This window comes from Marmota monax, unplaced genomic scaffold (genome assembly GCF_021218885.2).
Source record: "Marmota monax isolate L192 unplaced genomic scaffold, Marmota_monax_Labrador192_F-V1.1 WCK01_AAM20220418_F8-fsc00141, whole genome shotgun sequence".
NCBI classification, from domain to species: Eukaryota; Metazoa; Chordata; class Mammalia; order Rodentia; family Sciuridae; genus Marmota; species Marmota monax.
Genome location: NW_026692981.1, coordinates 4171107 through 4195303, shown reverse-complemented (window position 1 = coordinate 4195303; position 24197 = coordinate 4171107). Strand labels below are relative to the sequence as shown.

Genomic DNA, 24197 nt, shown 5'->3' with positions numbered 1-24197 from the left:
ACCACCCAGGACAGCACAGATGAGATTCCCGTTGTTACAGGGAATTCTGTCGCTGCACAGCGCTGGTTGGGAGGCTTGCTTGGTTGGGTTGATCCATGTCCTCCCTCCCTTTCCTTCAGGAGGATCCTAACTTCTGGTTGTCCTTATATGATTTTAGCAGCCATGGGTGATCATTACTCAACTGCACTATTCAATTGGGATTTCCAAATAACGATGCCCGTGTTCTGAAACTTCTCCTTTTTCCAGAATCCTGTTTCCGAGTCCCCTCCGTGTGGCCTGGAGCAGCAGCAGCAGGCTCCTCCCGAGAAGATGGCTGGATGGATGTCACAGGCCCGCGTGCCACTGTACATGGAGCCTTCCCCACGGTGGGTCCTTGTGTTTTCCGTTTGTGCCATCAGCAGTGCTGTTAGGGACACCCTCCTCCGTGTGTGCCAGCGGTGCCCACATTGATGCTCCTCCACTCTGGGGCACCCACCTCGGCGTGACCCAGCCTGGGATGGGGGCTGTGTCCCTAGAGCCATGGCTCGTGGCTACCGCCCAGGACAGCACAGATCAGGTTCCCGACCCCGGCTCGCACTCTGGTTCCCCCAGCCTGTGGCTCGGCCTCTCCTGCCAGAGGGCATTTCTGGGCCATGAGGATGTCGATGGGGGCTGTGTCTTGGGATTTCTCCTTTAGTCTGTGCAGTGGTTTGGGGACCATGGCGTACGTCACTTGTGATCTCAAGCCACTGTCATGAAGTGAAGGTGGCATCATTGTGTGTTTGGTTTGGTGATCAGAATGGAGACCTTGCTGGAATTCTAGATGGAATCCGCTGCTTGATGAGGTGGCTTGGCTGTTTATTTATTTATTTCACCACTTGTCATGGTGGGTGTGACGCTCAGGGAAGCAGCTTTCTGTTCTGAGTTTAATGTACATCAGTGATTGTCATCAAAAGTGATTCCCCTGTGGGGGGCGGGGGGGTACTTGCCAGTGTCCAGAGATGCTTTTGTTTGTGGGGATTAGAGGTTGAAGATACCACTGGCCTCCAGGGGGCTGAGGCCATGAGTGTGGCCAGACTTTCCACAGGACGGTCCCCAGCACAGGCCCCAGCACAGCAAAGAATTATTGGGCTTGGTGTGTTCACAGTGGTCAGATACAAAGAAAGAATCATGGAAATCAAAAACCTCACTACCATGTGGAGGACACCCTCCCGAAAGGGAGAATTTGGAGGTTGAATGTGTCAATGACGGTAGGAGCGGGTCCTGGTGCGTTTGAAGGTGATGGGTCGGGGTGTTCTGCAAGCCCACACACACGTTTGGAAAGTCGTATCGTGAGACACGAAGGATGGGTCATCAGGAAGTAGCATGTACCGACAGGCCCGGTGCCGTGGAAACCACCTGCTTTAATTTCTGTTCCTATCTATGAATAGAACTTGGTCACTGCTTTGGGTCTGCTTCCTGTCCCGGGCCTTTGGAATGGCCTGCTCCCAGCCACCACCGTCCTTGGTGAGGAAGGAAAGGAGAGGGAGTCCCAGGCTCCCCAGGAACAGTGGAGGCAGGAGCTGGTCTCAGTTATGGAACTTTGGAGTAGAACCAGACACACCTCCTACCCCTGCAAGAGGGCTGGCTCATCAGGGATTCCCACAGGCAGCTCTGGGCCCTGCTGGGTCCAGGTCTCCCCGCCCAGGAACTGCTGAAACCTGTGTGGGCTCTGACAAAGGGAGCAAGGGAGGGGCGGGAGGAGGGAGGCAGATAACAGCCCAATGTAATCAGCATTTTATTACCGTCCTCAGGAAGTAGGAATAGGAAAAAAAGTAGGTTGGAGCAAGGAAAGTTAATTATGTGAGGTTATTTGACAGGAAATTACTAAATACAAACAGACAGAAGAAACACATTTTAAAGCAGGCTAGGAAATCTCAAGTTACTCTGCTGTGTGCATTCAAAACCCCCAAAGCAAATTCTGAAAATAGCAGTTTAAACAAAAGCTATCTTATCTGATAAAAGTATTTCAAACACAAAGGGAAATTTATATATTGGGCAGGCAATCTTAAAATAAGCCGATTTTGTTGATAGCACTGCAAATTTAATTGTGGGAAAACCCCTTCAGATATCTGAATTTATCTTGTAAATGTTTTGAATTTATTTTGAATCCGGCATTTCAGTTCTATGAAGGTGTGTTTGTGTGCTTCCACTCTGGAAAATGAGGTATAGCTGAAGTAAAATGAAAAGTACTTGTGTTGGTATTTCTTTTCAGTATGATTTCAGAATTCATTGTGAGTTCAGTATGAATCTTGTTTTTCAGAAGAATGTTGTATCAATAACAGAAGAACTGAGAAAGTGTTATCTAAGATACTGATTTCCAGAGGTCATATATTTAAAGCCTTTTAATTATTCTGTAAATGATCAACTTAATCTCATTTATTAAGTTGCAACAGTTGGCAAAATTTGCAAAACTTCTGTGCATTAGCCAAACATATTTGGTAGTGTTTTTCTTTACAAAGCTAAGGGATTAAAGAGCAGGACCTTCTCCTGCTACTGAATGGTCACTGCTAGAGCAGAGAAAAGTCTGGCCAGAGTGGCTATCGAAGAATCTGGCACTCATAATTAAGGCTGTCATCCTTGGAAAAATAAGTATGCACACATATACATGCAGGTATACATAGTCATATATGACTTTTCCACAGAAAAAATATCTCTAGATATTTATAGTGGGATTCTTTAAGGACATGTTCTTGGACAGTTGAAATATTGAAAAGTCATATAAAAATTGGGTGGCTGTGAAATTGCCTCCAACTTCCGTTGGAGTTCAAAGAAAAAGCAGTATTTTGAAAACAAATGGAGCTCAAAGTCTGCATTCCTTTTCAAAGGCCAACACCTGTGAAAGGCATGCAGGTTGATTCCACTTGACCTTCCACTGTGGAGCTGGGGGGGGGGGGCAGGGGGGCACTTCAGGGCTGAGGGTGGCTGAGGAGGACCCTCCTCCACAGCCTGGAAGGGGAACAGTTAGGAGCAGTCAGGAGTGCATCCTGCCTCTTGCTCTGTATGCCCTGAAGTCACGGGGTGATGGATAGACAGCTGCAGAGACATGCAATAAGCCACAACCCCTCTGAGCAACCAGGCTTACAGTGTTGCAGATCCTGGGAAACCCCGGGCAGACAGTGTCAGCAACTGAGTCCTGGTGTGAGAGAAAGGCATCCTGGATGCTCCAGACAACAGATCCTCATGGTGCATTAATAATTTTTTAGGCCGGAATTCGTTGCCTTGAGTGGTTTTCCTCTCCTTTAGCCACTCACTGTAGTTCAGCAGTTTACTGTGGTGTCTGAGGAGCTAAATGTACAATTCAACATCAGGATGAAAGTTAGAATATTCTTTTGAAACTAAGAATGCATTCGTCTATGCACCTTTCGATGGGAAAGCTCGCGGTCTGGCCTCTCTTCCCTCCGTCGTCCTTAATTCTTTATCCCTTCATGCAACAAGTCTTCCCTGATTGCCTGTTAGGGGCCAGGAAGGAGGGTCAAAGCTGAGGACTCAGCGCTGGGCCACACGGATGTGGTGCCTCCTGGTTAGAGCTTACGGTTTACTGTCATGTGGTCACACCTGCCCTACATCCTAGCTCTGTGATGTCGGGCCAGTGACAGTTCCTCTCTTCCTTAAAGTTTATTTCTTTATTGTGTACGTTAAAGGGTTCCTCCACACGAGCCATAAGATCCCGTTCAGTGCAGATTTCTTCTGGAGATAGACTTTTTCAGGCATTTTGATCTCTGTGACCTCGCCAACTGTTCCAGGTAGTGTGGGGACTGAGTCCGTCAGCCTCCATGTCTATATGCAGATTGGAGTGCTGCTTTGATTTCCAGACCAGACTTACCTTCTGTGTATCTCCAACCTGTCCCGCTAGCGGACACACAACGCGATTTCTGAAGACTTGGGCTACTGTAGAGCGGGGGCCTGGGTTCCATCCATACTGGAGACGTTTCAGTCAGCGCTGATGGTCTTCGGTCCCAGGAGAGCCTGGTTCCTGTTGTCCCTTACTGAGCCACCCGGCCAGGCAGAGCTGGCAGACAAACCACGCTCCAGGCGGGACAACAGAGAGCGGTTTCACACAGTCTAACGCCACTGGTGATGTCAGTGAGCTCAGCCTTGGCCTGTGTCATCTGTTTGTGTAAATAAAGTTTTATAGGAACAGCCGGGTCCATCAGTGGATGCACTTGGTGTTTGCAGCTGCTCTGGAGCTTCAGGGCACATCGGGCAGCTAGGACAGGGACTGTCTGTCCCTTAACAGGGAGAATTGGCTGAACCGGGGTTATAGGACGCATCGGCAGAACTCGGGGCTCCCTTCTCTAGATTTTAAGGTGTGTGGGCTGCTTCAGGAAGAACAGTTTTTCTGTGTTCTTTGCAATATGCCTCTGAGGGTTGAGCCTGCCTCTGTGACTTTGGATTCCATGCTGTGGAGAGAGCAGAATTTGATTGTTATCTGTTTGGAGGACTCGGTTTCCACGGCTGGAGTCATCAGTATCTGGCCTAACCCTAAGTTGTCTTTGAAGCGTCTTTATTCTGTTAAATATGGATCCTTTTCCTCTGCACTTCTGTGATGAGGAAGGATCAGACCAAACTCCAAGCTGCAGAAGCCCTCAGGGCACATTTCCTACCATTTCCTTCTATTTTCCTGTGGTTGGGTGCTCGGCATCTACAGCAGGGTTGAAGTCAAGTGGGGGAAGTTCTGACATTGGCTGGACCCAGGCAGCAAGCTTAAAGGCAACGTCATCGGACTAGGACGGCCAAGGACAGCAGGCCCAGCGACCAGGGGAGGGCACGGGGAGAGCAGGAGTCTATCCTGGGCATCTCCCAGGGCTGTGAATGGGTTTGTGTACCAGGGTCAGTGTCCCTGTGAAGGTTTTAAAAGTGAGGGGTTACTCAGTTACTCAGGAAAGACTCATTAAAACAGAGTATGTCAAAATCGGGGGGAAATAAAGAAGTTTAGGAGCAAATCAGGGCTACTTTTATAGGTTCGGAAGTGCCTACTAAGACCCAGTGCTAGCATAGAATGATTTCTGATTGAATGTAGGTTCCTTTGATGTGTCAACTCTTTGGAATTCAAAGTGGACCCATGAAAAACTGATGTGTGTGACTTGAGGCTGCATGTTCACAGCCAAACTGCTGGAGAGTCCATTGACTTCATCCACATGAAACACCTACTGTGTGCCAGATGTTGGGCTGTGGTCAGGGGACTGAGTTCCTGCCTCTGAGGGGCCCCTGGGAGTGACCTCCCCCCAAGACAGATGTGCAGGGGAACACGGTGTGAAGGGGCACATTTTGGGGAGAGAGTAGAAAAGGCCACTCAGAAAGGGTCCCCGTGAAAGGACCCTGCCTCTTCTAGCTGCTGTAGTGTCCCTCCATAGGCCACATGTGACTTAATCTCCACTGCCCACTGCATTCAGAGACAGCCTTTGGAGGTCACAGGTCGGAAGGGCTCTTCCCATGGATGGGATCAGGGTTGCTATGAAGAAGGTGAAGGGCACTGCCCTGCTCCTCCTGTCCCAGGACAGCAGGGGCCACCCGTGGATGCAGCTGCAGCCCTCCCTTCCCATGTGCTCACACCTGCCCTACATCCAAGGCGGGCTCCTTGGCCGTGGGCCTCCCAGCCTCCAGAACTCCAAGGAATCAGTTTCTTCATTGATCAACTCCCCAGTCGGAGGGGTTTTGTTATAGCAGCAGGAGTGGACCAACACTGGCCACATCCTTGTCCTCGAGAGGGGAGTGTGTGTAGATGCCTCTGAGGCCGGCCTCCCTCACCCACTGTGGCCTGACGTTGCTGGCTTCACAGCTGTCCCTAAGCTCTGTCCTGGGGAGGGAAGAGACCCCAGCCACCTCAAGTGAATGGCTTCCACCCTGAGAGGGAGGGAGATGGGGTCACGTGGACTGTGTGTGGAGCAAACCCGAAGGCGCCATCCTGCAGAGGCCTGCGCAGCCCTGAGGCCACCAGCCTCAGCCCTCCCTCCTCGGGCCGGCTGGGCTTTCCCTGATGGTTCTGCCCCTTCCTTTGGCAACTCGTAGACTCCCTTCCTTCTTCCCAGGAGATTTTATGATTAACAGAGATAAAGGCAGGAAATCTGTAATACAGTACTGACTTCCACCTTCGCCAGATCTCACACACCCCCCCCCACACACTCACTCATACACACACATACATACACACCCACACCCACCCACACACATACACACACACACACACTCACACACACACCCACACCCACCCACCCACATACATACACACACACACTCACACACACCCCTACTCACACTCACACACACTCACACATACACACCCACACCCACTCACACGCACCCACACACACACACACCCACTCCCACACCCACACACCCACACCCAGACTCACATGCACACCCCCCCACACACACTCACACTCACACCCCCCCCACACACTCTCACACACACACACTCACACACCCACACACTCACACACACATACACATTCACACCCACCCACACCCACCCACAGACACACACACCCACACACTCAGCCTGCAGCCCACAGAACAGTCAGTCTGGAGGGAGGAGATCTAGGGCCAGCCTTCTGCCTGGGCCGGCCGAGGGCCCCTTTCCCAGACAATCCACATCCTGCCCTCGCAGGCCTGAGCCTGGCAGAGGAGGAAGTGGGCGCCTGCCTTCTCAGGGACGTGGTCTTCCTTAATTCCAGGCCTCGGAGAGAGAGAGAGAGAGAGCTGGCGTATGGGAATGATAAGCCACATCTGCTCCGGGAGGGGAGGCGAGGTTTTGAATTACCCGAGGACCAGGCTCAGCCTCCCCTGGATCCCTGTAAAGATGGCAGGTACAGATAGACCCAGGGCAGGGCCCTATCACACAGGCCCTGGTCAAATAGCCAGAGGCCTGGGGTGGGTTGCAACAGGACACCCTAATCTTGATTCCTCTGTGCTTCCTCTCCCTAAAAGGGTGGGATTGGATTTGGGGTGGGAGGAGAGTGGGTGGAGCTGCTCACACCACGTAAGGGAAACCTCGGGCTGCGGGTCCTGTCTGGACGGCTGGGCAGAAAGGCCAGGGAGCAAGAGGCCACTGTTAGTCCCCAGCTGCTGTGGTCTGGGGCCCTGCTGGGCCCTCTTCAGAGGAAGGGAAGCTCCGGGGCTGTGCTGGGGCCTCTGCCTGGAGGGGCAGGCAGGCCAGGTGGCTGGGCGGGGCTGGGTCCAGCTGCAGGTGACCGCCTCCACTGAGCCCCTGCTGAGTGTCCAGGGCAGGGGATTATGCATCCTCTGGGGCCTTTCAGCGCTGTAGATAAACTTAGCAATTACAGTGCGGTTTGGGAATTTCCCTAGGACGAGCCAGGACTTGTTTCCAAAATAGTACCTTTCAAAGCAGGCAGAGACTTTTAGAAATTAGATAATTGTGTGATATTTATAAAATGAATTACGTTGTGTTAACGAAGTCTGGGCAGATGGTTCTGATGCCGAAGTGAACAACACCTTATGATTCATCAAGGTTGGGGGGAAAGAGCTTTCTAAAAAGTTCCTCCTTTACAGCTGAGTCTGAACAAGGAATGGAGACAACTCACAAAGCAGGTGATGCATCTTCAGGGCAACGTGTTTATGTCTGGGCGTGTGCGGTGTGGTCAGATGGCCCCGTTTCATTCATAAACACCACGCAGCGAGCGTTTAAAATGTGCTTGCCCCTGTGCGCTGAGAGAGACAGAGATAATACTTCTTGCTTTTGTCCGCCGTGGAGCCTCAGTCTACTGGGGGCGACAGATGTATAAACAGATGATTTCGATACAGTGAGCTAAGTGCTAGCAGAACGGTGAAGAGTACCATAATGGAACAGGGGTGTCAGTTTACAGTGCCAATGGAGAGGAGAGAGCAGCCCCACAGGAGAAGCTACATTTGAGCAGTAGGAAGAGGAGGGATTTTGAAAGCAGAGAAGGTTTTTATCTTCTTTTGGCCTCCTTATTCATCAGCTTTCTGGTACCCCAGGGCCTTTGCACATCCTCATTCACGTTTGCCTCCTCCTACGTACCGCCTCCAGTTAGCTCAAAGCCTTTTGCCTGGAAAACACCACCCACCTCTCTTAGCTGGTTTGATGCAGTAGACATTCCCTGGGAGAAGCCTGACTTCTCTAGGTCAGTTGCTTCCAACAGCACCCCCCACCCCGCCTACCCCCATGTTCATTCTTCAGGCCCTTTGCCCCCTAGCACAGCTGCAGGGTGCATCAATTGCATGATGATTTGAAGGAGACCTGCTCTCTCATTAGGCAGAGGCTGCATTTCTTTGTTCAACTCTGGTTCCTGACTAAGTCATCATCTCTTGCATGAATTAGAGGAAGGGCATCCCAGGTTTGGGGAATGGCAGGTAGCTAGGTCCACTGGATCTTGGGCTGTGTGAGTTGAGGGAGGCTAGAGATTGACTGTTTTGAGGCACTTTGAAGACCTGAACCTGGTTTGTGTGTGAGCTCCGTGAATTATTAATTATTAGTAATACTTAATTATTATTATTATTATTTTTTTTTTCGTCCCAGGGATTGAACCCAGGGGGGGCTTAACCACTGAACCACATCCCCAGCCCTTTTGTGTATGTTTTATTTTGAGACAGGGTCTCGCTAAGTTGCTTAGAGCCTTGCTAAGCTGCCGAGGCTGGCTTTGAAATCACGATCCTCCTGCCTCAGCCTCCTGAGCCACTGGGATCACAGGCATGAGTCCCTGTGCCCAGCTACTATACTTAATTATTAAGACATCAAAATCTGCTACTTGATTAAATTTTCTGTATCAGACGCTTTCAGTTGAAGACAAAATATAAAAATGTTTTGGCGTGTAGTATTGGGACTTGACTTAGTATACTTTTCCAAAAAAAAAAAAAGGTCAAATAGAACATACCTGCAGGTAAATATACAACACAGAGTTGTATGGCCAGAAGGATTGTCCCATATGGACCTAAGATGGGACTCTCACCAAGTCGAGAAGTTGGCCCACTCCCCGGAGCCTGCATTGTAACAGTTGGCACTCGTGGTGCCTCAGAAATGGAGAGGATGGGACAGAGGCTATTCCTTCAGTCTCTGAAGAACAGGAGCCGTGTCTTCCTATAAGGCAGCCCCCAGTGCTTCCAGACCCACTGTGGACCTTGAGGACCTATGGGCGTCTCTCCTGTCCCAGATGGGGCTGGAGCCAACAGGGTGGACGGTGGGCACAGCTGCAGAATTCCCTGGAACTGAGTCCTGGCCTGACCTCACCAGGGGAGCCGCTTCCTTGGTGAGCTCCTGGGTGTGGCTCCTGGAGGCTGGGCGTAGATCTGTCCCCCAGTGTTGTGCATGGAGCACTGATGATGCAACCAGCGTCTACACCATCCCTGGGGTCCCACGGAACACGTGGGGCTGCAGTGCCGGGGACTGGGTGCCTGCTCTGTGGTTCACCAGCTGTGTCCCGGGGCCAACTTGAGTTGATTTCTGTGTTCTGCTGCGCTCATCTATATGGGGATGAGGCAATCTGTCTCCTAGGAGCGTCTGTGCAGCTTTGATGCATCATGGACCTGAAGTGCTTCCAATAAGAACTGGCATGGAGTACTAAGCACTCAAGAAAAGCGAAAGTTGCTCTGGTTGAAAAGACCTTCTTTTTAGACACGAATGGTGTGACTCTACGTTGTGTACAGTCAGAGATGTGAAAAGTTGTGCTCTATATGTGTAATATGAATTGAAATGCATTCTGCTGTCATATATGACAAACTAGAATAAATTTTAAAAATAAAAATAAATAAAAAAAGAAAGAAAAGACCTTCTTTTTTACCTAAGAATGTGTATCCCTCAGGGGTTACCAATGAGGACTTTTGAGAGAAACTTCTGCGTATAAGAAAATGCTTTCTTATTGACACGAACCATGAGACGTTGCTTGTACATGGCTTAGTCTTACTGTACCTGCCCTGGAGTGTAAGCAAGGTTGGGATTTCATCGTCAGCTAAACCAGAGTGCTATTCCTTTTGTAGCACGTCGACATGACTGGTGGAAAAACGCAAGGTGTCCTTTCACGGCCTATTTTAAAATACTCTGTAGTTTTAATTGAAACTTCTGCTCTGGAGGAATTATTTAGAAATATGTCGTGGTTTGCCATTCCTTGAATTGATGATTGATTGATTGTGGCTATTTTCATACTGGATTCGGTGAATATTTTTTTTCTTTTTGGTGCTGGGGATGGAGCCCAGGGCTTCTCATGTGCTAAGCACGTATTCTACCACTGAGCTGTGTCCCTAATGCCTAGTGAATATTTCTCTTATTCACACGATCGCAACTTGACCGCATTTGCCCTTGATTTTCTGACCCTAGGTATCACTGAGCCTTCTCTCTTGGTGATGGCTGAGTCCTTGGGGGTGTATGAGGGACCCCTGATTGACAGCTCCCGACTCCCCGTGCTGCCCGAGGTGCCACCTTTCAGGTGGCAGTGCCTATGCTGGCTCAGTGTGACCCTCCTGTGAGGTTGCTTTCATAAGATGGCAGGAGAGTCACCATGGACGCTTTGGGAGAGCAAAGAGGAATATACAAAAGGAACAGCTCTTTGCAAACAACACTAAGAGCCAACTATGGTTTTGACCACTCTCTTACACATGGAGGAGGCCTGGGTCTAGACGGACGTCATGTCAGGAAGAAACAGGAGGGACGCGCAGTGAGAGGGGACTTCAGGATCACCTTCAAGGTTATGGGCCAGCTCTTGGGCGTGTTTAGGGGAGGGACCTGAGAGAGTGCGGAGGTCAAAGGAGGGGTCCAGACGAAGCAGCACCTGGAGGGCAGACCCAAAGGAGCAGAGGTGTCGGGAGAGATGAGTAGGCAGGACTCAGGGCGAGGGTCAGGGTTAGAGCAGGAGAATCGGAAATTAATGGAGAGGGGTAAAGGGTTGGCTCAGAGGCACTGCAGTAGAGACCTTCTCCTGGGCTGTGGAAATGGGTGCACAGTTGCTCTCAGGCTGGGCTGGGGAGGTTTCTGAGACCCTTTCCAAGCGGTGCGGGCCACCTAGTTTCCGTGGGTGTTTGGCTGAGCGGCGGGCGCGTGCATGATGATTCTCTCCTACCCACTAAGAGCAGCATGCAACCTCAGGAAGACCTTTCACTCCACCAGGCTTTCTGTTAGCTAATGCATTGTCCACCACCAGCCAAGGCCCACCCACCCAAGACTCCTCAAGTTCACTTTTGAAATCTTAAAGGTGCCTGTCTTTGTCGACTGAACTCCATGGCGACAGTTGGATCCCCCTCCCTGCTCGGTGGATCTCTATGGACCAGCGTTGGTGTGAGACCTGTGGGCCATGTCCTGGCTAGAGGGCTCCAGTGTCTGTCTCAGGGAGACTCTGGTTGCTGAGGTGACAGATGAGAGCAGCTGAAGGTCATGGGCACTGTGGGACAGAAGGTGCCTACCCTCAGTTGGGTGCAATTGGGAGAGAAACAGGAAACCTCTACCCTTAGAAGGCAAGGAATATAATCTATCTTTCTGCCCTAGAAACTAACACAGCGCCTGGCCGTAATGGGAACAGTAGGCGTGTAATAGATGGTAGGTCAGGGGTAGCTGGAGGAATCACAAAGGGGCTTCAAGGAAGGAAAGGTTTTGACAGTTTGGAAATGATGGGGTGGGAATGCAGGGCATTAAAGGGCCTAGACAAATACAGCTCTGAGTCATAAGGGTTCTTTTGATATGGGCAATCATTTTGTTTTCATGGTGCACGGGAGCACATTTTTGATTCTTAAATATCATTGAGCATTTAGAATTTCCTATTTTCTGTATTTATTTTCTATGAGCGGCCATTCAGGTGACTGACGCAAATACTGGACAGGACAGATCAGTGGAGACCTAGAGACCCCCTTCCGTCTTCAGATCCTTAATCTCTATTTCCACATCTACGTGAAAGTACTCCCTAGAAAAGTTGTACAGAGAACTGTCTTGTAAAATAGGCCCCATGTTAATGGGGTTCAGTGTGATGGCCCCACTCACACATGGAGCCTGAGTTGGTGACACCCCCCGTCCGCCCTCCACCCCTAACCCGCCAGTCCCCGCCCCACCCGCACCATCCCTCTCACTCACTGCTCGCCGTGTCAGGTTCTCTCTGGGAGAGAACGCGCGGTGCTTGCCCTGTGGCCTCCCTCCCTGTGCATGACGTCCTCCAGTTCTACTTGTTCTGCAGAACCCGGCAGGATTCTCCCTGCTTCCTGGCTGAATAGCACTCACCCTGGTTATTTTTCACATTCTCGTCTTTCACCTATTGATGGCCCTGAAGCTGATTCCACGTTTTAGCTGTGGGGACAATGCTGCAGGAGACGCGGAGTGGAATGTGTCTCCTTTTCTTTCAGATTCATCCTCGGGGTGGGAAGCTGCATTGTCGGTCGTATTCTTTTCTAGTTTCTTGAAGAAACTGTTTCCATAGTGGTTGTTCATTTAATTCAGAATCCCACCAACAGACAGTAGGGTTCCCTTTTCCCACATCCTCGCCAGCATTTGTTGTTTTTCTTTTTCCTTCTTTCTTTCTTTGATAGTGGCCATTCTGACCCTGGTGAGATGGTATCATGTGGAATTTGGTAATGACATTGAGCATTTTTTCCTAGGTTGGCCATTTGTAGTTCTTCTTTTGAGACGTGCCTATTCCAGATCACGTTCCCATTTCTAAATTGGATTACCTTTTTTTTTTTCATCGTTGAGTTTTTTGAGTGGTTTAGAAATTCTGGAGGTGGACCCTCTCTGACATGGTGAACAGGTGGCCAGGAACCCTCTGCCCACAGGCTGTCACTGCACTCTGTATGACACCCTTCTGTCTGCAGGGGCTTCCCTTCTGCCCCCACAGGCCCCCTTTAGGGTCTCCCCGGCTACCATGTTCCTTTCGAGAGTCTGAGGTCCTGCTGTTGACATTTGAAGAACAGGTCTTGCCATAGAATCCCAGGTGTCTGGCGGTTTTAAAAGTGTCTTTTGTTTTCCTGCAGTTTTAAGGTTTCCTTTTTTCCTTGGCTTTTCCTGTAGGTGTGAATTTTTTTGTGTCTGCCAGGCTTGAACTGGTCGCACATCTAGAATCTGCCTTGGTTTCCTTCATCGAGTTCTGGAAGATTCTCTTCAGAGGTTCTTCCTGTTCTTTCTTCTCTCCTTTGGGGATTTTGTAGGAAACTCTGTTCCATATGTCATCCCCCTCCACACGTGTTTTAATCTGGTCATTTTAATCTGGTCTGATTCTTCACCCAGTTCATTTTTACCTCCCCAGCTGTGTGATACACTGTGAGGCCCATTTTCTGAATATTTTCCTACCACTGACTGATTCCGTGGTGAATTCCAGTGCGCCCTTTTGAGTCCTTTTATTCTTTACTGGGCTGACTTATTAAGCCCGTCGGTCACAGTTGATTCTAAAGTTCCGTTATGTTAACTATAATATCTCGATTCCCTGTGCGTCCATCGTTTCTGACTTTTCTCTTGATTTTTGGTTGATTCTTATTTTTGTCAGCGTGACTATTTCCGAAGAGTACTGATTATTAACGTGCAGACGGTATTCCACTGTGGGTGATGCTGTCTTCCTCGTGGGAGGTTGGCTGTCTTCTGGAGGCAGGCAGGTGAGGTCAGAGCTCTGTAGGGACAAAGAGTCTTGGTGAGGGCCAGCCTCTTTCTGGCTTTGCTGATGTCACTCACTCCCTGGGAACCCCAGCTGGAAATCTGAGTTGTCAACTGGGTCCCTGTCCCTTAGCAGGCGGAGGGCTGTGATTTTGGCCTGGGCAGCCCTGTAAGACTGAAATACACCCTCGTGAGGTCTTGGTTCTCACCCTGTCTGCAGTGGAGTCCGCAGTGGGTTAGAGAGAGGTCAGATGTCACTTCTCTGCAGTCCCCACCCCATCACAGAACGTTGGCAGTCTGTTCCTCTAACCACCTTCCCTCTCCTGGTCACTCCAGTCCTCTGTGGGGAAGGTGGGTCTGATCTGATCTGCTCCAAGATATTGAAGTAGAAGCTGAAGGACTTTTCGAAAGCGGTCGAATCCTATGTGTTCTCAGGCCTGGATGCTGTGTTCCAGTATTTTCAGATGACACCAGCCTCACCCTGGCTGCCACCCGGAGCCCTTGTTTCTCAGATGCTCTTCATCAGGCTGGTGGGAAGGTTTTCTGTCGCCGTGAGAAAACACCTCCATGTCAGGCTGTATGTTTGCGCTCCGTTTACAGATTTCACTTACACGAGTGGGCTTTTAGTCTTGACTAATGTGATGCTCGACTCTACAATTCAGTGCTCCATGGTGACTTCTCTGTAATTTTATTTAGTGAATAAATCGTCTCTGTATTAATTTATCTCCTGACAATGAAATGAATATTCTGGAAAATGGGGATGAAGAGAAGAGGGGGATGTGAGAATGATTTATAAGATCACAATTGAGATCAAGGGGTTTGGCGACCAACTGATGGCAGAACTGGGAAGGAGGGGTCATTTTGCTTGGGAAAACTGAGGGATTGGTGATTCTGCTTTTATGTGAGCAGAGTTAAGTTTCATGATGGTTCACGATGAATAGAGAATATTCGTACTGGATTATGCTTCCAGAAAGGAGAGAGAGTGTGTGGTAAAAAGAGCTCTCTGGCAGAGTTGAAGTTGTTATTGCACGTCTTAAGGAGGAGGAGAGGACAGTTACTGTCCTGGTCAGCTACTGTCCCCTGTGTCGTACTACTGCCCACTGGTCAGGAAATGAAGCCACTGGCCTCAGTGGAGCCAGGTGGGGGAGTAAAGCTGACTGAGAGTCACGCAGTTCACCACGGTCCTGGATCTGCATCTGTTCTTCCTCTTTCTCTTTTACAAAATGAAATGCTTTGTGGATTTCAGTATATCTCACCTCTGATGACACCGTAGAGTAATGGTCAAATCCACATGCATGCTTCAAGACAATGATGACCTAGAAAAAGAAAATCAACAACAACAGAGACTGCAGTATTACTGATGGATTCTTCTGTTCCCCGTGATAACTGCTCGTTTCTTTTGACAACTGATTTCATCACATCTTGTCCAGATATCCGCTTGACTAAGGCTTTGCTTGAATCATGTTCCTGTGAATTAAAATACCCAAAAATCAGGCAGAGGAAGGGAGGGAAGGAAAGGAAGCTCTTCCTCAGATGACTGGCTTGCTTGGAGGGGCCGAAGGGGACGGGGTCCTAGGGCGGGACCGCCTGGTTGGAAAGCGGATGGAACACGGGCTTGCAGAGCACTTGGACTTAATTTACACGAGTGCTTTTAATCTTGACAATAGTAATGGAATGGAGGTGTAACAACATCCATGAAGTTAGATCCAGATAGAGAATTTTTATACTGGGAAAATAAGCTGATAAAAACAGTGTGCTGCCTCATCTCAAATCCAGCATCCCTAAACTAAAAACTACTGACCCTGCGGCCATTAGCCGGCCTCTCCCAGAGGTCCGCCTTGTGTTGGGGAACTACAGGGCCATGGTGGGAGCGTCTCCCTCTGTTTCTGGAAGGAGCTGTGCACTCTCGGCATTTTGTGTCATGATTCAACCATGACTTCTCAGGCAGCAGTGTTACCATGTGCTTAATAACTTTTAAGCCTCTGGGACCAGACTGGAATTGATTTTATCTGCAGTTTGTCTGGTTACGAGGATGCTGTTGAAGAAAAATAAATATTCACCATAGTTTTTATTAGTTCATGGCCCATCGTAAGTCAATGCTATGAAAAGAGTTTCAGTGGCTTCCCCCAATCCCTGGGATTCATGGCTCTCAGTTATCATTGGAACCAAGGTGTGTGTCTGGATGCGGGCGATACTCTGGGGTGGCCGCTCACAGGGCCTGGGCCTTTCCTTCCATCCAGCTGTAAAACACAATGCTCTTGTGAGACGGGGGAGAGTGGGCTTTTCAGGTTAAATCCTCCTTTTCCCTTGGGTAGGACTCCAAATTTTAGATTTCATGGATGAATAAGTAACCTTAGCGAGTGATTTGAGACTACAGTACATAAAAACGTGTCAATAGTTCAGGAAGACTGATGGCTCCCTTGTAACCAAAGCCACCTGCAATTTTTTATAGTCTTGCAGCCTAAGCCATCCTGAGCAGATAATCAATTCTGTTGCACAAACAGCCACTTCTGCCCACCGAGGAGGCAGACTTCCTCCCCAAGTAGGACTATAAAAAAGAATAACCTACATAATCCAAACGATCAAAACTTCTGAAATATCAGGCTACTTGTGAAGCTAGCCTTCTGTTCCTCCTCTCCATACCTACGCCACTCTGCTGCTGAAGGCTTCTGCAGCCAACAAGGAGCGTGAGAACAGGTGCAGCATGCAGCTACATGTGCACACAACTACACACAATTACACAAACCACACACACACAACCACAAACAAATTGCAAATGACTACATACATGACTACACACACAACATGCACACAACCACACACACACACACACACTTGAGAAGGGAGTATTTTAGTCAAAGTGTGGTTTCTTGCCCAACTTTGTCAGAAGTTTGATCTTTAAAGGATCATTTATTTTTCTCCTTAAGTAGAGGATCAGGTTGCGTTGCAACAACAGCCTATTTGCAGCAGGATTCTGTTCTTTAGTGACTTTCTGCATCTCATTGAATTAAAAATAGTTAGGGGTTGAATTTGAAATCCGAGTTTCTAAAGGGCACGAGGCCTCACTAAAAACACAACCGTGGATTAAATAGTTCCAATTAAAGCCAAGCTGGCTTACCGATAGATAGTTCGTCTCTTCTTCCCTCTCTGTTCCAACGTCACTGTACCCTGGAGGTCGAGGGGCTGGGTTTGCCGTTTCTCAGTGTGCACCTGGGTGGTAGCATTTACCAGGAGCCTGTTGAGAGTGTTCAGATCTACACTAATTCATCCAATTTTCTAAAGAGCTTTCCTTTCTGAACAGGTGACAGGTCCTGCTGGTAGACGCTGGGACACAGTGTTGAGCAGGACAGGTCAGGAACCTGCTGTAAGAGTTAGCATTGAAGATGGAGGAGGAGAATAGTCTAGACCAGAAACTAGACTTCTCCAACAGCTGTTGGGGTGCCCTAGATGAGTGGCAGGGTCCCTAACCTCAGAATTTAGCAGAGAGGTGAAATGCCAACAGTCAGGGATTCTGGCTTACTGTCCTGAGCCCTTTAAGGGTTCAGCTTTGGGCTCTTCAGGTTGTGGTTGCTGAAGCTCAGATGGCTTCAGGGCGTCATCAAATCCACTCAGTTTCTTCTGCCTTGAGCAGAAGGATTGGAAGCCCTGGAGATCAGCCTGTTTAGAAAGAAGCCAGCCTGGGGCACGTTTCACCTTCGAGTCTTTTGGCCAAGAACCCCTTCTGACCCAGAAAACTCCCGCACATTCTCAGACCCTGTTTTGGGGCAGCGGGCATGAGCTATTGGTAGTTCTTGAAGTGGTTTGTAGAAGGCTGGTCTCTCTGTGACCTTCCCGGTGGTCTTCACAGTCGAACCTTTTCATAATAATTATGGGATGGTGTTTGCCTTTCTTATCACTCTCTTTCAAGATCTCAGTGAAGTGTTCCCTGTTCATCTGGGGCCTCTGTACAGATCAGGGAATCCATGTTTTATTAATGATCGGTCATGATGCGGGATCTGGAGTGGACAAGGGATCCATGCGAAGTGCTAGATAGATGTGTGGGTTTTCATGGAGCAGACTGTGGAAGGTTCACTGAGAGTTGTTGAGGTGCCCGTGGAAACTACCATGCGGTGAGGTGTTGGTGATCAGACAGAGAACATCCACAATGACCTGAAAAGGCTATTTTGTAATTTCTCCATTTGCCAATGTTACTCCCTGTTCTGTATGGAGTGACAGAGGAAAGCAATGAAAGGGTCACGTGGACAGAGTTGAGTCTTCACTTCCAGGCTCTCACGTCCCAAGGTCGCTCAGGGACCATCATGAGTTTTAGTCCCCAGCTCCTGAAGAGGCCACATGTCACAGGGAGGGCGTGACATTGGTTCCTTTTGGAGATGCAGCTTTCAGCTCCATGTGCAAAAGGGAAATCCGAGCTGCTTATCGGAACCGTCTGTATCGTCCCTGTGGAAGTGGAGGCCCGGGTCTGCCGACACCCACCCTCAGGAAGACACACCAAGGCGGCTTCTCAGTCTCGGCTTGTTCTCAAGGTCACCCAAGCCATTTTCCCCAAAGCCCGATGTCCTCAGTCTTCTCAGAGATAATAGCACCAAAGCCATCAGTCATCATTTTCTCCTCCTCAATTTTCTTTTTGGCTCCCTGCAATTTTCCACCCCAGCCTCTGCAATTCCTTTCCATGGAGCCTGAAGTGGCTGCATTTACAACCAATTTCCAGCTAATATTTGATGCATTCTTTAAAATATCAACCCCACAGTCCTTGCTGAACACGATTTGTACCTTTGGACTTCATAACACCAAAGGGCCCATAGAAGAATAAAGTGATGGTTTTTGTTTGTTTGTTTGTTATTTCATGATTTTTTGAGACGAACAGAGATCTTTAGAAATGGGAGGTGGAGATTTTTTCCTGAAGGGTTAATTTCAAGAATCCAGTTGCTGTTGTGAACAAAGGGAAAGACAGAGGTGGTTCTTTCTTCCATCTCTAGGATCGTACCAGTTCTTATAAAGAAGACAAGGGGAGGGGCAGGGGGTAGATGAGGAAAAAAAACATCGGATTTTTCGGAGGCGGCTTCCTTCTGGCCTCTGTTGGGTGCCTTATCTGTGGCCCCCTCTGTAAGCCGATCCGGCTCATGTCCACATGACACATGAACCATGCAAAGCTTCCTTTTAAAGCGATTCTAATTCCTGCTTGACAGGCCAGACTGAAGCCCTGAGCAACAATAGTGTTTTGTTTTGTTTTTAAACTAGAGAGAAAGCCACAGTGCACCTGGTATTCCACTGAATCTCTCACCCCAACCCCCCACTTACTTATTTTCTGGAGGGGAAGGGAGAGAAAGTGTTAAAAAAAAAGCCAACCTTTAAATAATAAAACACAGCCCCGTCGGCCAGGAGTCATGCTTTATGAAGAGACATCCACCATTTTTGGCCTGCCTGAAGACTGTTTATGTCTGTGATCTGTTTTAGATCTCTTAAGAGTCTTGCCATTTCCCTCTCTATAATATTAGCTCATTTATTAATTTGTAAATCTATTCTGAAATGTTACCCTTAACTACCCGCTTTGTGGCAGAGGACCAGAGGATCATACCTTGGGTGATGGATTCTGTCTCTCATACATACCCATGCTCTTGGGTAGACTGACCTTCTGCGGCATCTGGGGATGGAGGGCTGGAACTGGGGTCGTCTGGAAGGAGAGTGTGAGGTCAAATCCAGACACCAATGACGGGGTCCAGGGTTTGCCTACACCCCCTGTGTTGCACATGGAAGCCCTGTTTTATTTAGGACTGGCTCGTCAGTTGGGGAGCTATAATAAAGTCTCCTTGGGTATTTAGCTTATCGCAGCACAAGTTCATTGCCGACTGTCCCAGAGGCTGGAAGTCTGCATCAGGGTGGCAGCAGGGTCCAGTTCTGGGAGGACCCCCTTGTGGGCTTCAGCCTGCGGACTTCCTAGTGTTGTGACACGGTGGAAATTGCACAGGACAGCTCCTCCGGGTCCCTTTAGAAGAACACCAATGCTATCTATGAGGACCCCACCCTGATGACTTAATCCTGTCCCAAAGGCCCCACCTCCAGACAGGAACTCACCATATGGATTCTGGAGGGTCACAGATGTTCAGTCTAGAACAACGGTCATTGTACACCTCAGACAGCCTTCGCTTCCCACGATGCACCCTGCGAGTGAGCGCTGAAGGTACTAGTGACCACTGCTGCGATGGCCATGGCGGTGGGATGGAGCTGCCATTTATTACGCACGTGAAGTACCATTTATGCTTTTCTCACTTGATTCACACACCGGCTCTGAGACAAGGTGCCGTCGTCTCTGTTGGATGGATAAGGAGTGGAGGTTTGGAAGAGTTAAAGATCCCGCCAACGCCACTCACCTCAGAATTGGGGAACGGGATGAGAATTCAGTGTGCGCCATGACCAAGCCTCCCCTCCTCGCCTGGCTCGTCTTCCCCGGGACAGGGATTTAATTTCTCTTTAGGGAAAAGTAGAGCCCAGGAATCTGAAGGGTCTGCCCACTGAGGTCAGCTGGATGCTGGAGCAGAGACCATGTTGCAAAAAGTTGGTTTGGTCCCCTTCCTAGTAGGTGCTCTCTGTCCACGGAGGGATCCAGTGGTGCTGCTACGTGGTGCTCACGTGGACGTAGCCGCCGCACTGTCTCCATCCTCCCCATACCAAGGTGGGCTTCCTGCTTGTCCCACTTCTCCTTTCTCTATGTTTCCCCTGCGATGCTAGCTATGGTGACAGGAGAAACCTCTGAATACCAAAGTCAGGAAGTGTTGGTGGCTTATGGGAACCATCTTCAGGGTTAAGCATCCGAGTGTCTCTTTACACATCCTCCTGCAAGCCGGTGCTCTTCTGGGTGCTCAAGGTAGGCTGCGACACTTGTCCTTGGATGATTTTCTCTGGGGACTTTGTGGCATTGCGTATTTCTCAGTGGACACATTTTCAAGTTGTATGCTAGTTCCTTGGGAAGCATTTTTGAAGGTGACGTGGCACCGTGATCGAGAGGGTCATGAACTCAGAAGTGGGACTGTTTTGCTACGGATTGTTTCAGAGCCTGTCACATCCTTTCGTGCCCCCACTTTCCCCATTATTTGCTCAGTGAGGATGTTCCTGGGCTTATCATTTTTGCAACTCACACCTGGCGCTTAAAATCCATATTCCTCTGTAACATTCTTTCATACATCAAAATCCTAGTGTGTGAGCAGTTGTGTTTCTTCACTCATCAATGATGGCAGGGTGTCAGAAGACGGCTCACTACTGATGTGTGTGGCTGGCGGCCTGGGGGTGTTTGCATCATGAACGGACGGACAGATCTGGAGATGTTGGGACAGGCCGCCTGCCTTGCTTGCTTCCCTCCATTTCCCTCCTTTCTTCCTTCCTTTCTGCCTTAATAACTTAGTGAGAAAGCCATTAGGCAGATCTGGGCAAGGAGGACCAGGGAGGCCAAGAAGCCAACACGTTGAAGGTACTGGGAGCTGCACCCTTCCCGTCATGAGAGGCGAGTTAGAGAGACTAAGGGAGGACAGTGGGGCTGACCCTTGTGCTGTGGGTGGGAGTTAGAGGATCAGTGTGATTGTACGTGGATTTCAGGATTGGGGAAACATATGCACATTGAGATAAATGCTCAAGTATAATTAGATGTATGACTGGATCCGTGCACATCCTCCACACGCATTTTCAAATCCCACTCAACGAACAGGCCAATGAGTGACACTCAGGAGACAGGAGCAAATGGACCACCTTCTCCTAAATGCCCATCTTTGCTAAAGGGAACTACAGGTCTTTGAGAAAGGTCTCTGAGAGTTGGACAGATAAGGTGCAAGAGGACTGCAGTGTCTAATTGTGTCAGAAAATACAGAAGTACTCAACAGACAGTGGGGGATGCCCAGAGCACCCAGCCTCCATCCTGAGGGGTCCTGCTAATCTCTTGTCCAACGCAGGGCAATCTGAGCCTTGAGATTATAGAGACTATGTCCCCCAAATAGAGGAGGACTCCAGGAGTCCACACTGGTGTAAATGAGTAAGAGCTTCCTTGGGACAGAATGCCATCCAGTGACTGGAAGGATCACCACTGGGCAGGCGCCGTGGCAATGCCCCTGGGGAGGGGACCTCCGGTGGTACCAGTGACAAAAGCCAGAGGAGGGGCTGTCTCTGTAACCACCAGGTGCCGTGGAGAAGCACAGCAGTTTTCCTAGAGTGACCTGGAAGGCATGCCCTCCTGCCAGCTGTCCCAGGTCACATCATCCATGAGGGGCAAAGGGGCATCTCGGCAGCCTGACGGAATGTCACTCTGCAGGAGTAAGTGGCTGACCATGGACTGAAACCACAACAGATCTTTCCTCCCTAAGTGGCCCTGACAAGGTGTTTTAGTCTCACAATGACAAAAAGCTGACACACCACTCATGCAACATTCCTGCAAGTTTGAAATTCTTTTGAAATAAAAAGTAAAAAATGACTAGGATGGAAATGCTTAGCTTTTTGTTTTTATTTTATCGAACAAAGTTAAAAGGCATAAGCTCCTGGATTCTATCTCACTTTATTTGATGAGACTCTTACCGGGGTGTTGTCCTCAAATCAGACTCTTAGGTCTGGATGTTCTGTGAAATTGTTGGACAGGAAAAGATACGGTTTTGTACATTAGGACTTTTCTGACTCCTGGTGTGACTCGTGTACTCACCCAGATTCACTCATTTGTGACGGAGAAGGCAACCAGGACGTTGGACTGCCTTAGGGTCATTGTCATGGGTATCCTGTCTGTGGCTAGTCATTTTAAATCAATGGGAGAGTGAGTGGCTCCAGTCTGCCTTTCCCACTTACCAGCAGGTGACGGAGCAAGTGAATCACCCTTCCTGCCTCTGTCTTCGTCTGTAACACGCACATCACTAAAGGGCCCCTCATGTGGGGACTATGAGGACCGCACCATTAACGCCACTAAAGGTGCTTACGAGGGTTCCTGGCTCGGGGTGAATTTTATGTTGCTTTTACTCTACGTGTGACTCTTGCCCCTGTGATGACGTCTGTCGCTTATGTATCACTTATGACGTCTGTCACTCATCACCAGAGGGATGGTGAGGGGCAGCTGCCCTGTGGGGAGGGGTCCCTTCTCCTACTCTGCTGATGGAGATGCAGCAAGGCCATGATTGGACACTAACACCGTGCACTGACCCTTCAAGATGCTTCTCCGAGCCCCCAAACCAGTCCCAACACCAACGCATCCCAGGGTTCTTCACTCCTCTGTGAGAGGAAAGGCGCACCTTTTGACTCTTCAGGAAAAACAGCGGAAACAAAGATGGTATTATCCAGACGAAATACAAAGGAAACAAGATTCAAGAATCAGGATCCAAGGTGGACATGTTTGCTTCGGCAGAAACACATGGGGCGTAGAGTGACCGCAGCCTCGCTTCACGTTCATGCGTTGAACCTCAGCATGTTCACATGTTTGCAAGGAGTTAGGAAACACAGCACCTCCCAACGGAGAGCATCCTGCCACCTGCGCAGGGCTCTGCAGACTGTGTCCTGTCCCTGAGGGGTTCCCAGTCGAGCTTGGGACACACTGTACGTGACATTTGCATAGTCTTGTGTGTGTGTGTGTGTACATGTACACACAAATATCTATATATGTTCAATATATATATCTGCTTCCTTCTTAAAGGCTATAAAAGAACAAATGGAATCATCTCTTATCCTAATAAATGCTAATTGTCCAGGACAGAGCTGAATTAATGGTAAAAAGTGAAAGAAGAGGTTGATTGGCCATGAGGGAGAGTAGGAGGAGGTTTGATCAGAGCCGGGGTGGGTTGTGAATGACGAGGGCAGGAAGAGGTGAAGGTCACATCGAGGGTGGCCGTTCCTGCTTGGTACTGTGCAGTTTCAGACCCAACAGCACATGGCCGTCACCTAGCCCACTAATTGGCATTTCTCCTAAAATGGAAGCTGCCTCCCTTGATTCAGCCTCTTCTTACTGTATCCCCGGACTAGGTATTTTGAATTCTGGACACATTTACCTATTTAGGAAAGCACTAGCAACACAGTGGGGTGAGCAGTCTGACATTCCTCATGCCTCTAGGATTTGAGACTTTCGTAGGGTGGAGGAGGCACGTGCAGTGATAAGAACTTGAATCTTAGAGTCAGACCTGCTGGGTACGAGTCCTGCTCTGTTGGTTCCTAGGGAATCCGTTCTCTTCATCTGTAAAATATCATGAAAAATTAGGACGTATGTGAAAAAGTACCTGCTCGATAGGAAGCTTTCAGAAAACGCTAGCTAGTATATACTTATGTCTAGGAACAGGGACTTCAATATTTTTGGAAGCCTTGGTATGTAGTCCTCCCCCCTTAGCCATGGGAGACAATACCAAGGCCTTCTGTCTGTACACACAGATAGAACTAGGATGTTTCCTATACAAACACAGCAAAATTTAACTTGTTCCTAGGCACACTAAGAGATCAACAATAACTAGAAATGGAACAATCATGACAATCTAATAAAAATTATTTAAGACCTCTGAATTGTGTAAGGGACTTTTCCATTTCACCTGAGCAGATGGATTGGCTGCAGGTAACTAAAGTGGAAAGAACGTGGGGTCGGGGGCCACTGTCCGGAGGAAGGGAACCTGTGACTCCTCCGGCACGCGAAGCTCTAGTCGGCATC

General features: G+C 49.1%; 1 long non-coding RNA gene across 12 annotated transcripts in view; it reads left to right on the top strand.

Moving 5' to 3' along the window:
• LOC124097927 (uncharacterized) overlaps window positions 1–24197 on the top strand; it is a 291392-nt gene that overhangs the window by 199618 nt on the left and 67577 nt on the right. For all 12 annotated transcript variants that reach the window (XR_009227522.1, XR_009227520.1, XR_006853409.2 and 9 more), the window contains one exon: window positions 247–365. This is a non-coding gene — a long non-coding RNA (uncharacterized LOC124097927). The remainder of the gene's footprint in view (window positions 1–246; window positions 366–24197) is intronic.